This window comes from Megalobrama amblycephala, linkage group LG15 (genome assembly GCF_018812025.1).
Source record: "Megalobrama amblycephala isolate DHTTF-2021 linkage group LG15, ASM1881202v1, whole genome shotgun sequence".
In the NCBI taxonomy this organism is placed as follows: Eukaryota; Metazoa; Chordata; class Actinopteri; order Cypriniformes; family Xenocyprididae; genus Megalobrama; species Megalobrama amblycephala.
This window is the reverse complement of record NC_063058.1, coordinates 4,398,974-4,416,744: the sequence shown is the minus strand read 5'-3', so window position 1 is coordinate 4,416,744 and position 17,771 is coordinate 4,398,974.

Here is a 17,771-nt window from a genome sequence, read left to right as displayed (position 1 = left end):
CGACTTTCGAACTTTTACAGATGGAGAATATGTCTGTAAAATGTAAATTATGCACTGAGGAAATTATTAAATGTCAGCTTAAAAAAATTATTAATAGAGGTATATTTGTTTCCACCAATCGCTGCACAAGTTAAGGTTACGTATGATGACGAAAGCACGTTAGTGCGAGCCCTCCCGGAACCCATAGAGATTGCATTGCTTCGCCTGCAGTTCGAAAAAAAAGTTCTTTGAATGGAAGTCTATGGGAGCAGTCGGGGCAAATCTCCGCCAGACTGAAATGCCCAAAAAGAGGCGGTACTCCACAGAGCGTGACTCGACGCTGATTGGACTATATCCAGAGGCAGAACAAACAGTTTAGAGCAGTGACAGCTAGCGTAACTCTGTGGTTGAATGTGACTGAAAAATCCGTCCCTTTCGAGGGTGATCCAAGATGGCGCTCTGATTAGACGCATGTTGATGAGCTCCGCAATCTCAGCTGCTTTTTTTTTTTGTCTTACAATGCAGTTAAAAAGGTTCTCGTTGTCATAATTTGTACCAGATCACATGTAACTGATGTTAAATTTGTAGTAGCTATCAAAATGGGAAAGTCTGAGAAAAGAAAAAGTAGGAATGGAACTCAAGCTGCTGCTAATGCTAACAAAACTGCTAATGAAACAAGCCAAGCCCGAAAAGTACTTCTGATGGAGAACATGCATGATTATATGTACCAAGATAATGACTCTGCAGAATTCATGCTATGTGAGGAAGAGTTTCCCTGTCTTTCAGAAACCCCTTGTAAGTCCCCTGCCATCAAACAACGCAAGACCGAGAGCGCCGACACAACTGCCATCCTCTCACAACTTGGGGAGCTTTCGAGGCTGATTAATAACAGCTCGGATGCTTTGGTGAAAAGATGGTGGGGGAAAACTCAAGAGTGATTGCTAGTATGAAAGAGTCAATTAATGAAAACACCAGGCAGATTTCTGGTGTGAAAGATGTGATTGACTTTATGAGTGCTGAAGTAAAATATTTGAAAGTCAAAGTCGGTGCGACTGAGTCACTTGCCAAAAGAGTCGAGTTTAATTGGCATGAACAGGAGAAGCGGCTTCTGCACCTTGAAGCTTATTCACGTCGATGGAATCTCAGAGTCCATGGAGTCCCTGAAAGTGACCGAGAAGATGTCCGAGGTAAGATCATCGACGTTTGCCAGCAGCTTCTGCCAGACGCGCAAGACAAACTCTCGGATGCCGTGGATACCGTTCATCGCCTGGGTCGTAAATGGCTGAACGACAGCAGGCCCAGAGGGATAATCGTCCAGTTTACCTCTCGTTTTCAACGCGATGCGGTCTGGCGTGCGGCTAAGGATTCAATTTTCCTGAGAAATAACAACTTGAAAATATCCGAGGATCTGTCTCAAGCAGATAAAGATCGAAGAAACAAGCTATGGCCCATCGTGAAAAAGGCCAGAAAAGAAAAAAGCGAGCTTACTTTGTGGGTGGAAGGGCGTTTGTTGAAGGAGCTGAGATATTCCCTCCTGACGGACTAAAATAAGTTTCAAGCTTATTTTATCATCTCTTGACTATAATATTGTTTCCATCCTCTTGGTTGATTGGCCCTCTTCAATGCTCTGGACCATCATCAGTCTACGGCTCTTCTCAGGACACCAAAAACACTCGTCGGGCGGTATCACACTCTTGTTTACTATGCAAGACATTTAATACACTGCCCTTTCATAAGATCTACAAAGTTCTATTTTAGAACGTGTTATAGTATATAGTGGGGCATATAGTTATTGAGACGTTCTAGTAAGCTAGACATTTGTTTTGTCTGTCTATATATTACAGTACAGTTTTTTTTTTATAATTAAACGATCTGGTACTATACTTAAGTTCTTAAATTTCATTTAAAGTATTACTTAATAAGCTCTCAATGCTGCATTTTAATAGATTTTCCAATTGTTTGAGTTGTGGTTCTAATCCTTGTGCTTATTTCCTGACCGGTTAAAGTTCTATACAAGTTATTTGCTGTGCTTCTTTAGGTCTATTCAACTTTATTTTTCTTTTTTAGTTACCTTTTTTATTTCATGTCTTTATCTATTGTTTCTTTAAATGCTAGAGGGCTAAGAAATCTCACTAAACGAAAGGCTGTTTTCTTATATCTTAAACAATTTAAATCTGATTTTTGTTTCCTCCAAGAATGTCATTCATCAGCAGAGGATCTTAATTTCTGGAGGTCACAATGGGGTCTGGATATATGGATGTCTCATGGTACGACACATTCAGCCGGTGTATGCATTTTAAAAAATCAATTTAAAGGGAAAGTGTTACTTAGTGAAAGTGACGTAGGTGGACATTTTATCTGTCTCGTTACTGAAATTTCAAATGTGACCTGTATTCTTGTTTGTGTTTATGGTTATAACCAGCAGAAAGAAAATGAAGCCTTTATTAGTTGTTTAGAGGAACATGTGTTAAAATTATTGACTAAATACCCAAATTCTATGCTTATATTTGGTGGAGATTTTAATGTGGCTTTAGATTGCAGTATAGACAGATGGCCTCCAAAACTCCCTGAGAACAGTAGTTTATACTTAAAACATGTTTATGCATAGATTCTCTTTGATGGATAGTTGGAGAGAGTTGCATCCCTTTCAAAAGATGTTCACTTGGAGTAATAATTCTCTCTCCTCCCAGTCCCGAATTGACATGTGGCTTATCTCTAAGGAATTTTGCAATACCTCTTCTGATATTTTACCTGTCACCTTTTTCTGACCATAAGAGTATTTTTATTCGTACCCATTTCCTTGCCTCTGATGATGTATGCGGGTTCTGTTCTTACTGGAAGCTTAACAACTCCATTCTTTCGTATAGTGAAGTAAAAGGATGAAATCAATAAGATAATTCACAAAACCATTGGAAGAAAGCAAGAGAAGAGAACAGTTACAGCAGCAATTGGGAATTTACTAAGTATGAAATTGGCAAATATTTTAGAAAATTCAGTAGTGATTTGGCAAAAAAGAAAAAAACTGATGAAAACATTGTTATATGCAAAATCACTAATCTTTTATCTAAAAATGTGGATGATTTACTTGATTGTGAAAAAGAAGAATTGGTTGACTTACAGTGCAAATTAAGATAACATTTATAAACATAAAGGCTGAAGGGGCATTTATTAGATCTTGCAGAAAATGGATTGAAGAGGGAGAACAGAACTCAGCATACTTTTTCAGATTGGAAAGGCAGCAAGCTAAAAACAACCAAATTCAAAGATTAATGATTAATGGTAATATTAGTGATGACCTAAAAAATATTGCAAATTTTTGTGCCAAATTTTACAGTGATTTGTATACTTCTAAATTTTCCCAACAACATATGGACGATTTCTTTAAATCTTTACCTAATATAAACCAGCTGAGTGACTTGGATAAACACTTCTGTGATGCCTCTATCACACTGAAGGAGATAGAGGAAGCAATTAACTCTTTAAAAGCCAACAAATCCCCCGGAACTGATGGACTCGGCTCAGAATTTTACAAGCTGTTTATTCATAGTATAGCACCATTCTTATTAAAGGTTTATGAGGAAAGTATAGAGAAAACATTACTTCCAGCCACATTATGTCAAGGATTAATAACGCTTATCCCAAAATTAAATAAAGACCCCTTATTAATAGATAATTGGCGTCCAATTACATTATTAAATAATGATTATAAGATAATAGCTTTAGTTCTAGCAAAAAGATTGAAATATATTTTGAACTCTATCATTGACGAAACACAGTCAGGATTTATGCAGAAAAGACACATTTCCAATAATATACGTTTAGTACTAGATATGTTAGATTATTCAGATTTAATAGATAGTGATGGCTTCATTTTCTTTTTAGATTATTACAAAGCTTTTGACACATTGGAACACAAATTTTTATTTCAGGATGTCCAGTTTCCCCTTACTTATTTTTAATTGCAACACAGTTCCTTAGCACACATATCAATAATAGTCAGTTAAAGGGCATCACAATTGGCAACACTAAAATAAAAATTACTCAATTAGCGGACGATACAGCCTTATTCTTGAATGATTCGTCACAAATTCCATTGGCTTTAGGTATTCTTCAGTCTTTTTCTGAAGCTTCAGGATTAAATTTTAATTTTAATAAATGTGAATTGCTTCCAATTAAAGATTGCTCTCTTACTTCAATTGAGGATATTGCTGTCAAAAATAGGGTAACATATCTTGGTATAATAATTACTAAAGATGATAGGTGTTCTGCAAACTTTAAACCTATTATTGCCAAAACACAAAAGAAATGCAACTGCTGGTTACAAAGAGATTTGTCACTAAAAGGCAGAACACTGCTCACTAAGGCAGAGGGTCTGTCTCGTTTGGCCTATGCAGCTCAGTCTCTTTCTGTGGATAAGCCCACGTCTAAATTAATTAATGAGATTTTAATAAAATTCCTTTGGAAAAATAAATCTCATTATTTGAGAAAATCTGTCATACTAAATTCATATAATAATGGCGGGCTGAATTTCATTGATTTTGATTCCCTCAACAATACATTTAAAATTAATTGGCTGAATCAGTATCTAGTCAAACCATCTTCTATTTGGAATGTTTTTCCTCAACTTGTTTTTTCACAACTTGGTGGCATTCACTTTCTCTTAATGTGTAATTATGATATATCTAAACTCCCTATTAAACTTTCCAACTTTCATCGACAGGTTCTCTTAACTTGGGCTCTAATTTATAAGCATAACTTTTCACCACATAGATGTTTTATTTGGAACAATAAGAACATTTTATTCAAGAATATTATTTTTATTTATTCAAGTCTTTGTTTTATGATAATTGGTTTAACAATGGTTTATTTTTGGTGGAGCAGTTGTTTAATGAGCAAGGTCTTTTGTTCAGGTACTCAGAATTTCTTTTTAAATACCAAATACCAGTAACCCCAAAAGAATTTGCTACAGTAATGGGAGCTATCCCTTCTGGTTTATGTATGCTTTTTAAAAACTCTAATAATTCCTCAATATCTACTGCATTCTTTCCTAGACCTTGTGATACTCCTATTGGTCAAATTTGTTTCTCTGAGCGGAAAGCTAAAAATTATAAAATAAGATCTTTATTTCTGAAGAATTTGATTTCTGTTCCTCCTGTAATCTCCTTTTGGAATAATTTGTTTTTTAACCTTAATTGGAAAAAAATCTGGTCTCTACAGCAAAAATTCTTTCTCACAAACAAAGTGAAAGAAATTTCCTTTAAACTCATACACAGGTTTTACCCTGTAAAGAAGTTTATACAAAGATTTAAAGCTGATCTTGAGATAACATGCTCTTTTTGTTCAAATTATGATGAAACTGTGGTACATTTATTTTGGTCATGTCACTACACTCGGAAGTTTTGGAATGACATTGGTGTGTTTGTCAAGTGTAAGATTTTGCCAGGCTTTTCAGTACATATGAGAAATATTATATTTGGGTATTATGACTCAGACCCCATAAATGAAAATATCTGTTTTGTTATAAATTTAATTTTTTTCCTAAGCAAATTTCACATTCACAAATGCAAATTCTCCAATTGTAAACCTGTCTTTGCTGTTTTCCTAAAAGAAATGGAAAATTATTTAAATGTAATTTCAGTATCTACTAACAAGAAAGCCATAAGGACTGTTAGGACTTGCTCTGCCTTTGATCTCTTTATGTGATCATGTTTAGTTGATGGCCCTTCTTTTATTTTTTATTTATTTTACTTTATTATTTTCTTATTTAATTCATATTGTTTTTATTTATTTATTTATTTGTGCTTTGTTTCCTTTATATTTCTGTGGTTGTGATGTATGCCTATTCTTCTGTTCTGTATGTTCTGTGCGTTCCATGCAATAAAAAAAAAATAATAATAAAAAAATAAAACGCTCGAATTTCAAGAATTGTTTCCAAGTGTCTGACTTGTCTTGCTTTGCTTTTGTCAAGTAAAGAGCCGCTTTAATTGTCTTCTCATCATCTTCATTTGTTGACTCCGTTTCCATTACACGCCAAATCCCACCCCGCGGGTCTCCCGCAAAGTTTTCTGACCGCCCACTCCCGCCCGCAGCAAAGGTAAAACCGCCCGCTCCCGCGAGATTTGCGTTGGGGAGTAATATAATTGTTATCCAAATGAGTTCACACCTCAGTCCAGAAGATGGCGGTAATGCACGCTGTTTGCAAACTGCCAATAAAAACTACAGAAGAAGAAGAAGAAGATTTGCGTTGGGTCCCGCGGGAGCCCAAACCCAATGCAGGGCTGCGTTCAGCCCCGACAAAACGTTGCAAAAAGTTTTTTAAACGGAAACGGTGGTGCGTTGAACACCCCGTTCTGATGACGCAGGAGTTGCAACTACGGCAGCTGAGAAGGCCATTCTTTGTGTTCTTTTTGAAGAATTTTCGGAACCTGATGAAATCGGTATAAATGCGTGTTTAATACTGCAAAATACACTCGATGTTACAGTCACTGCCCTTGCCATCCAGAATAAAAGAGAACATCCCAATGGAGTGAAGGGATTTGTGGAAACTTCTAATTATTGTGAACCAACATTTGCCTGGTATTTCAGGATGAAAAGACAAACATTTCAGGTGAAGGATAATCCACTTCTTACGCCCGAGACTAAATGATCTATATGACATTATTTTTATTGTGAGTATTTGGCTTATCATTATTTCTGATCACTGTTGTTGTGCTATGATATTGTAATATTTACCATTATATAATCAGAGGAGAATAGAAAGGTTTATGAAAGTGTAACTCCAAAATACAATAGCAAAATATATAAATAATGTATAGTACTTTTATGTTACATTCACACCCATTGTGCAGGATGTCTCTTTAATACCGCATGGTTTATATGCATGTTGATGCTGATTGGGCTGAGATTTTTGGCACACCCACAAAACAAGAGAAAACGTATCTCAAACCTGTTGCACACTGTTTCCAGGAAACGTGTTCAACCCGGAAACCTTAGCAAAACGTTGCGCACCGGTTTGAGCTTGAACGTGCCCCAGCCCTCTAGTCTGTATCTCTCACCATTGGAGAAATCGTAACGGTTAACTTAATCACGTGTGGCACCTGTCAGCCTATCGTGTAATGGCAGTGACGTCAGTCGCAACATTCCTAGTCTGCCTTCTCTTAAAAAATAAATTTTTATCAAGCTAAAATCTACATATAGTTCCCAACGAAAGCATTGTTTAGTAGTGATGTTACGTTTGACACCGAGGCTTCGAAGCTTGTATCAAAAAAACGGAACATCTCACAGTGAAGCACTGTATTGGAGCTTGATTCGTTTTGCCATAACCACGTGATCGGTGACATCCAAAGCTTCGTTTTCGCACACAACCACGTGACTGCTTTCGTATTCTGGGGCACGTTCAAGCTCAAACCGGTGCGCAACGTTTTGCTACGTTTTCCGGGTTGAACGACATGTTTCCTGGAAACGGTGTGCAACGGGTTTGAGATGCGTTTTCTCTTGTGGAGGGCAGTGACTGTAACATCGAGCGTATTTTGCAGTATTAAACAAGTACAGTGGGTACGGAAAGTATTCAGACCCCCTTAAATTTTTCACTCTTTGTTATATTGCAGCCATTTGCTAAAATCATTTAAGGTTATTTTTTTCCTTATTAATGTACACACAGCACCCCATATTGACAGAAAAACACAGAATTGTTGACATTTTTGCAGATTTATTAAAAAAAGAAAAACTGAAATATCACATGGTCCTAAGTATTCAGACCCTTTGCTGTGACACTCATATATTTAACTCAGGTGCTGTCCATTTCTTCTGATCATCCTTGAGATGGTTCTACACCTTCATTTGAGTCCAGCTGTGTTTGATTATACTGATTGAACTTGATTAGGAAAGCCACACACCTGTCTATATAAGACCTTACAGCTCACAGTGCATGTCAGAGCAAATGAGAATCATGAGGTCAAAGGAACTGCCTGAAGAGCTCAGAGACAGAATTGTGGCAAGGCACAGATCTGGCCAAGGTTACAAAAACATTTCTGCTGCACTTAAGGTTCCTAAGAGCACAGTGGCCTCCATAATCCTTAAATGGAAGACGTTTGGGATGACCAGAACCTTTCCTAGAGCTGGCCGTCCAGCCAAACTGAGCTATCGGGGGAGAAGAGCCTTGGTGAGAGAGGTAAAGAAGAACCCAAAGATCACTGTGGCTGAGCTTCAGAGATGCAGTCGGGAGATGGGAGAAAGTTGTAGAAAGTCAACCATCACTGCAGCCCTCCACCAGTCGGGGCTTTATGGCAGAGTGGCCGGACGGAAGCCTCTCCTCAGTGCAAGACACATGAAAGCCCGCATGGAGTTTGCCAAGATGGTGAGAAATAAGATTCTCTGGTCTGATGAGACCAAGATAGAACTTTTTGGCCTTAATTCTAAGCGGTATGTGTGGAGGAAACCAGGCACTGCTCATCACCTGTCCAATACAGTCCCAACAGTGAAGCATGGTGGTGGCAGCATCATGCTGTGGGGGTGTTCTTCAGCTGCAGGCACAGGACGACTGGTTGCAATCGAGGGAAAGATGAATGCGGCCAAGTACAGGGATATCCTGGATGAAAACCTTCTCCAGAGTGCTCAGGACCTCAGACTGGGCCGAAGGTTTACCTTCAAACAAGACAATGACCATAAGCACACAGCTAAAATAACGAAGGAGTGGCTTCACAACAACTCCGTGACTGTTCTTGAATGGCCCAGCCAGAGCCCTGACTTAAACCCAATTGAGCATCTCTGGAGAGACCTAAAAATGGCTGTCCACCAACGTTTACCATCCAAACTGACAGAACTGGAGAGGATCTGCAAGGAGGAATGGCAGAGGATCCCCAAATCCAGGTGTGAAAAACTTGTTGCATCTTTCCCAAAAAGACTCATGGCTGTATTAGATCAAAAGGGTGCTTCTACTAAATACTGAGCAAAGGGTCTGAATACTTAGGACCATGTGATATTTCAGTTTTTCTTTTTTAATAAATCGGCAAAAATGTCAACAATTCTGTGTTTTTCTGTCAATATGGGGTGCTGTGTGTACATTAATGAGGAAAAAAAATGAACTTAAATGATTTTAGCAAATGGCAGCAATATAACAAAGAGTGAAAAATTTAAGGGGGTCTGAATACTTTCCGTACCCACTGTATTTATACCAATTTCATCAGGCTCTGAAAATTCTTCAAAAAGAACACAAAGAATGGCCTTCTCAGCTGCCATAGTTGCAACACTTGCGTCATCAGAACGGGGTGTTCAACGCACCACCGTTTCCGTTTAAAAAACGTTTTGCAACGTTTTGTCGGGGCTGAACGCAGCCCTGATTCACATAACGTGAACCCTTGCACAGATGTTAAGTGTCATTTGCTTTTTAGCAAAAGAATGTCACAATAGCCTACGAATATTACATGTGTAGTTTTGTGCATGTTCAGTTTGTATTTATTCCCAGCATACTTCATTCTGTGACAATCATTTATTTTGACAATCATTTATTTTAATTATTCCCCCCCAAAATTATTCAGAATCATTTATTAAAATTTTGTTAAAATGACATGTAAAAAAGACTTGTATGTATAATAATAAATTGACATTGTTTTAATTTATACGCTTTTCAACACATGAAACGGTCCAAAAATAGCTGGGTCATCTGAGACGCAAAGGCAGTTTTTTTCACCTTTTGACCACAAGAAATATTGGGTCCATTCAATTCCGAGATTGTATAGACATATAGAGAGAAAGGAGAGTTCACCTCATCAAGGAGCTGCGGGATTATCCTGAGAGTTTTACTTCAGGATGTCAGTGCCTCAGTTTGATGCTTTACTACTGGCACAATCTGTCTTTATATTCTGCATCTTTGTATTCCGCACGTTGTTTGTCTTTAAGTGCTGCTGTTGTGTGCTGTAGAAGATGTGGTAGACAACTTGTCAGATGGCATTCTGGATTTTTGCGTTCGCATACGGTGGCTCTGAATTGTCAAAAAGTCTCTCAAAATGCGTGCCACGGATGCGAAAAACACAGAAAATCGAACCTGATCCGAATATTTTTTTGACGGACGAAAGTTTCGGAGGCATTGTGTAAACGTGATTGACATAACGTGAGGTCGAATTTATTTTTTAACGTGCGAAAGTTTCGCATGCGAATTTCAGACTCAGTGTGCAAAGGCCTTAACGCTTTTTTGGCTAAACCTTGCAGGCTTGCCTTCCAGTGGCTTTGCAGTTTTGCTGCGCATTGAAAAGTTCACGGTACAAAGAGAATCCCTGTGTAACGTTATATCTGCATCTAACAGTTTATTAAATTCCAGATATTGTGCGTGTGACGCCAATTCATAGTCCTTGTGTTGTGCGATCTAACACACACTATAGCCGATATAAGGACATCGTTCAGAAACAGCAATAAACTTCAGCAAGATAGTCATTTTATGCAAATCCACAGCCCTTTATCTACATATCAAGTAATGGGAATATATCATATTGGAGAGTTTTACCGTGCTGACTGTCGTTACCGAACGCGACGCGCTGTTTGAGTGCTGAATGACAGCTGCAGCGGAGGGAAGACGAGTTTCTGACCGTGAACTTAACGAAGTACATTACCTCACATGAAGCTATTTATAATTTATTATATTTATTTATAATTTCCGTTTCATTTTTGAGACTGTGACGGGACAAATTAGAATGTGGCGGGCCTCCACACTCTAGTCAATGTATGGGAAACACTGTTAACGTTATATATATAAAATAATTAGGGCTGCCTCCTAATAGTCGATTAGGCTTAACATTAGTCCACAGGAAGTGGCGAAGTCACATGGTCTTGTGACGGACACATCATTAAGCTGGGGCACGTTCAAGCTCAAACCGGTGAGCAACGTTTTGCTACGTTTTCCGGGTTGAACGACATGTTTCCTGGAAACGGTGTGCAATGGGTTTGAGATGCGTTTTCTCTTGTTTGGTGGGTGTGTCAGAAATGTCAGCCCAATCAGCGGCAAGATGTATATAAACCACGCGGTATTAAAGAGACAGCTCACACAATGGGTATTAATGTAACAAAAATACTATACTTATATATTTTGCTATTGTATTGTGAAGTGACACTTAACTTTTTCTATACTCCTCTGATTATATAATGGTAAATATTACAATATCATAGCACAACAACAGCGATCAGCAATAATGATAAGCCTAATACTCACAATAAAAATAATATAGCCTAGATCATAACACAGTCTCGGAGGTAAGAAGTGGATTATCCTTCACCTGAAATGTTTGTCTTTTCATGCTGAAATGCGAGACAAATGTTGGATCACAATAAGTAGAAGTTTCCACAAATCCCTACACTTGATTGGGATGTTCTCTTTTATTCTGGTCTGGACGACAAGGGCAGTGACTGTAACATCGAGCGTATTTTGTAGTATTAAACACGTATTTATACCGATTTAATCAGGCTCCAAAAATTCTTCAAAAAGAACACAAAGAATGGCCTTCTCAGCTGCCATAGTTGCAACTCACGTGTCATCAGCCCAGGGCTGCATTCAGCCCCCACAAAAATTGCGAAACGTTTTTTAAACGGAAACGTTGGTGTGTTGAACACCCTGTTCTGCAATCTGGCAACTCTGAACACCCTGTTCTGCAATCTGGCAACTCTTCATCAGAAGCGCTGATGATCTGAAAACAAATGTGTGCGCTGGAGTTTAGCGATCTCCACAGCGAAATTCTGCTTCAGTGAAAGTGTCATACAGCCAGTCTTTGTTTCTTCACAAGCCACTTGTACTATTTGTGTGACTAAATCTGCCATGATCAAACCTTCAGCGATGAATTTCAACAAATGCAACACGTACGGATCTCCACTTTACTTTTGCAACCTATGTGACAATTCAATCGGGAAAATGAACATAATTTGTAATTATTAGAAATAATATTAGGAGTTTGGCCGTTTTATCTTTTGAAGTTACTAAAGCTTTTACCAGTTTTCATCATGTTAATCGGTTGACCATATCATACATCATGGGACGTTTAAAACGCTTAACATGAAAACACTTCACGTAAAAGCTTAACGTGGCTTAATTTACTAATACAGTGTTATCAACAAACCAAACTTAGTGAACACCATGTACAGAAAAGCAGATGAGCCAATATGAATGCAACATGTTTAATGAAGCATTTTCCTCCCATAAAGAAAATGCTTAACATGGCTTAATGCACTAAGACGGTGACATTAAAAGACCAAACTTATATAATAAAGCATACTAAACAGAAAAATACTTAAGTAAATACTCAGTACATTAAGCGTTTTTCACGTTAAGCATTTTAGAATGCTCCTAACCAGGGACTTTTTATATATAGGCTATAATGCATCGTTCTTTGCTTTACGAATTTGCGGGGCAATCTGAATCTGTGGTTTGTCTCATTTGCAAACAAATTGTGCTGCTTTAAAATCTAATGTAAATACAGATTACAAAGCGCTCACCAAAACCATGTGTTTTGTATTGATTTACCATCTAACAAAGTTATCATAGTTGGTTAAATGAAGTCGGTGTGCCACCTACAGGCCTTTTGGGTGAAGTGTAGGTTGGTAAAGAACGTGCAAAATGGCCATAACTACATTACCCTTTTTGATAGAATAATCATGATAAATAATCGTGATTATGATTTTGAGCAAAATAATCATGATTATCAGTTTAGCCATTATCGTGCAGCCCTACCGCTTTCCGTATTCTTCAAAAAGCTTACGCTGTATGTCCTACGTCTTCCTATTCTACTTACGGGAACGTCTCCCAAGCGTTTTAGGTGTCCTGTAGCTGGATGGATTAATCCACATAGCTCTCTCCATTTACTCCCTAAATCTGAGCTGCTGAAAACGAGGTGGATTAACTTGGTTTTCCAGGAAAATGCTCCCTCAGTTCTGTCAAAATTCGTTTATGTCTGCGTGAATCATTTCACACCAGACTGATTTGTGAACGAATATCAATACAAAGGGACAATACAAAACAGAGACTGTGCTAAAATGTGCTATTCAAGGGTAGATCAGTAAACTGTTCGTGATCCAGCTTACAGTCTCCAGAATGATACTGGATACGGCAGTAATGAAGGTGAGGGCACTTTATTACAGTTCATTATGGATATAAAGTTTACCAGTTTATTAAGCACCACCCGAAAGGCATAAGGTCTTTATATATTTGTTTACTGGTAGTTTCTGTGTAATTCGCAATGTATGTTGGTGATAATACAAAGATGAGAGAGAGAGTTTATGGATAATATTTTAATGCACACTTGCACTGTGTTTTATTAAGATCTTACAGTGATTTTCTAGAGTGAAAACGCACACTTCATCTTTTCTGTGAAGTACAATAAACGTCATAAAACTCATCTGTATAGTTTTGGCCATCATTCGGACGGTTCAACAGGCCTGTACTAATATAGTGGATTAAAACAAGAAGACAATATAAGTTATAACCGTAATTGAACTAAACTATACCTGTTCTATCTCCATGCAGCATATATTCACAGTTTCTGACATTATTGTGCGTCCTGACTGAATCCTGACACCAGAGAATGAGCTCTTGAAACTCCGCCCTCTTAGGCCGATCGCAGCATTGACACTGATACACACTTATTAATCAGTTATTTTTTATTGATATCCACAGTAGAGCGTTTAAATGGTGTCAGGAAGAGCACTGATCTTTGATGAGGAGTTGAGTACAAGGCTGAATCCAGTTACTTATTTGTTACTTATTGACGTGTGAACCTCCCCTTTCTGGATAGTCATGGCATCACTTACAAAAGTGTCATGTATGGTGTACTTCTTAGGACATCCTTGGACCTCAGTCACACTACAAAAGGCGTCATGTCTCAGATTAAAAGGTTTCAGTCATTGGAAAAAATGGTATCGTGCCTTAGATTGAATGGCAGTGATGTGTCTGTCTGCTACTTCTCCATGTCTCCTCACACACTGAGCAGATCTCTTCAAGTCAAACTCCTCTCTGCCCAGGATGGTGTTTCCTGATGAACTCCTTTGTTGAACATTAACTCTGATGTTGAGCATCACCTGAAACAAATGAAGAAAAAAATACACTAATGCAAAATTATACTGAGAATCTGTAAATATCTACTCTATATAAGCCTTTTCACAAGATGTAATATAAGCATCCTCAGAATGTGTCTGTGAAGTTTCAACTCAAAATACCCCACAGATAATTTATTATAGCTTGTCAAATTTGCCCCTATTTGGGTGTGAAAAAAACACACCATTTTTGTGTGTGTCCCTTTAAATGCAAATGAGCTGCTGCTCCCGGCCCACTTTCCAGAAGAGGGTGGGGCTTTAACAGCTCTTACAAACCAAGTTGGACACAGATGGAGAGACTCAGGAAGAAGTTACAGCTTTTAGAATGAAACTGGACGTTTCTGAATGTTAGTGGATAAATTTATGTAGTTGCTGTGGAGTTGATTCAACTCATCGACTAGCATGTGGCGTCATGTTAATCATGGCATCTTCCAAGAATTTTTCCCTTTAACACACAATATAAAAGGAGAAAATAATAATCAGGAGAAATGTTATTCTTATTAATATTAAGAACTGAAAAACAGACCTCAATAATACTCTAATTTTGCTCTTATTCATGGAGTTAACCGATTAACTAAAGTTCAGGATCAAGCTCATGCCTCAACATCAGATCCCTGACAACATAGCAGTGTTTGTCTCAGTTTCTCAACCCCACCTTCCCTCCTCTTCTACTCATATTAACCCACTATAACCCTGTCATCGTCTGTTATCCTGATGTTGAGAGCTCTTCTGAATGACTGAGATCCCATCCATATCCAGATCCACTGAATGAACTAATGTATGGGGGTAAATTGATGCCAAAACCATTGAAAAGGGACAGACTAAAAGTCACAAATAGATATTAGAACTTGTAAACACAAAACACAATCTACAAATAGATAAAAAATCCGCAAACAAAGTCCTCATGATCCGCAAATGTAAAACAAGATCTACAAATAGATACAAAGTCCTCAAACAAACTCTTTGTGATCCACAAATATAAAGCATGATCTACAAAAAGATTAAAAATCCACAAATAAACACATCCTGATTCACAAATAGAAATCAGTGACTTGTACTTGAAAACCAGAATTTGAATGAATGTAAAGTGACTTGTTTGCAGGTGAAGATCATGTTCTGTTTGTAGATTGTGTCACATTTGTTTTCATAATTCTGACACTATTGTTTCGCTGTTGTGACAAAATAATGCCATAATCATTGAAAATGAAGAGACTGTGAGTTAAAAATGCATATTACAATTTGTAAACACAAAACAAGATCTACAAATAAATTTAAAATCTGCAAATGTAAAACACAATCTGTAAATAGATTCCAAATCTGCAAACAAACTCCTCATGATCCGCAAATGTAAAACAAAATCTACAAATAGATAAAAAATCCACAAACAGACTCTTCATGATTCACAAATAGAAATCAGTGACTTGTACTTGACAACCAGAATTTGAATGAATGCAAAGTGATTTGTCTGCGCATGAGGGTCATTTTTTATTTGTAGATTGTGTTGCATTTGTTTTCAGAATTTTGGCACAGCTGTTTCGCTGTTTTTTCCATTAAAAAATCTACAAATGCCCTCCTTACAATTTGCAAACAAACATGGTCTAACTTGTATTTTCAAACCACTGTAAAAAGACATTCGTACACATTCTGTGCAAAGCTCAGCATGCAAGTGTTGAATCTGTGTTTGCAGATCACTGGGCATTCACAGATCCCTCTGCACACGTCTACAGATCTTTTTGGCACTATCTTTCCGCAGAGTGTGTGACTACGATCCACACGTGTAGTCAGCCAATCAGGGGTATTGCTTCAATGTGATGTCACGCCCCCTCAATAAGCCCTTTTCAAATAAGAGCTGACACTTCTCTGATGTGTGGGCTGGGCTCACTGCCATTTACCGTTGCCGGTGTCACAGCGCTGACAGGCGGACAGAGCCTGGGCAGCTCTGCAGTAGGAGTAAAATCTTTAATACGTGGAAGGGGGCCCTAGTGAAAAAAAAGTATACTAAGTATACTTGCAGCAAGACTAATTATTAATATATTTCAAGTGTGTTAATGATTAGTTCATTTAAAGTGTGCTATTTTGAAACAACTTATTTTGTACTAAGTATATTTAAGTTGAAATTAAGTAGTATTAAAATACAACTTTAAGTATATTTAGTATACTTATGTGTACTAAATTGGAACAACTTCAAGTATACTTAGTACACTTTAAGTATATGCCTGTGTAGGGACTAATTACATGCTTGATTAGTGATATTAAAGTGTACTTAGTTTGTTATAAGTATACTTTATTTGTGTTAAAAGTATATTTTTTGTTATAATATACATTGTATTATAAGTATACTTTATTTCTGTTATAAGTATACTTTTATTTGTGTTATAAGTATACTTTATTTCTGTTATGAGTACACTTTGTGTTATAAGTACAGTTTATTTGTGATTTAAGTACAATACAAAATAATTACGAGTGTCTTCAGAAACACAAGCAATATACACTGAATATATTATTTTACAGGTAATAGTATATACTGTATGCTCAGTACCTTTGGCTTATTCCAAATATTAAACATTACACACTTTGCAGTCAATAACAATACACTTTGTTATTACTTATACTTTGTATAATATAGTCAACATTTGAAGCGGATCAAAACCTTTAATCAAAGGTGTCCTAACTTTTTTGATCCACTTCAAAAGTTGACTACTGTACTTTGAATTACATAATCTCACACAATACAGTTGTGCTACTATTTAAATACAGTTTAACACTTTTTCCCAAAGTTGAATGCATTTGTTTTCAAGGCCACTAAATTAAATAAAATATAAGAACATCACTAATGAAGAGACATATTTCACTGACAAATCCAATGGTTTTTATTTAAACTTAACATAGATTCAGCAAAACTTACCATGTTTTTCATTAAAGAAAAAAAATATTGGACCATGGTGACCCTCAATACACAAATAGGCCTACAAATTACACATTATATTCCATTTTCTGATGAGCTTCTCATTGTGTCTGATGGCGTTAAGAACAGCATCTGTTGACAGAATATACCAAAGATATAAGACAGCATGATCAACTCTTTATTCACGTTTACAATAGTCTGTCTAAATCCTACATTGAACCAATACTATTTTTGAACAGTAAATGAGGATTAGCAGCAGGAACTGTATCAGTATGGCATGTATTTATTGTTTTCGGTACATAGACAAGCATAAACACTTTATGAATTAATATCGTACAGAATACGGGCCGATTTGACCAATCATACAAACATGTGCCATAAACCACCACACACAAACTCAAAAACGAGATATCAATCTGAAATCTCGCTCTCCATTTGTTAAAGAAAATAAAATAAAGTTTGTTAACTGGTAGACTACAACTCACCTCCCAATAGCAGCACTTTTCTCCGGTTCTTTCAGGATCGCGTAGGACATTAGATTAGCCGGTTGTCGTCGCCATCACGGTCAGTCTGCGATGTCACTTGATTGAACTGGTCAGAATCCCCAAGATTGAGCGATATATTGCGCTTTCAGTGTTTTATTAAATAAATCATACATTGCGACATTATACTTCACCTGAGTGACTGAGCGAGAGGATTCAGACGACGACCGTGATGTCAGCCGTTCTGATTGGCTGCCCTAGTGAAAAAAAAGTATACTAAGTATACTTGCAGCAAGACTAATTATTAGTATATTTCAAGTGTGTTAATGATTAGTTCA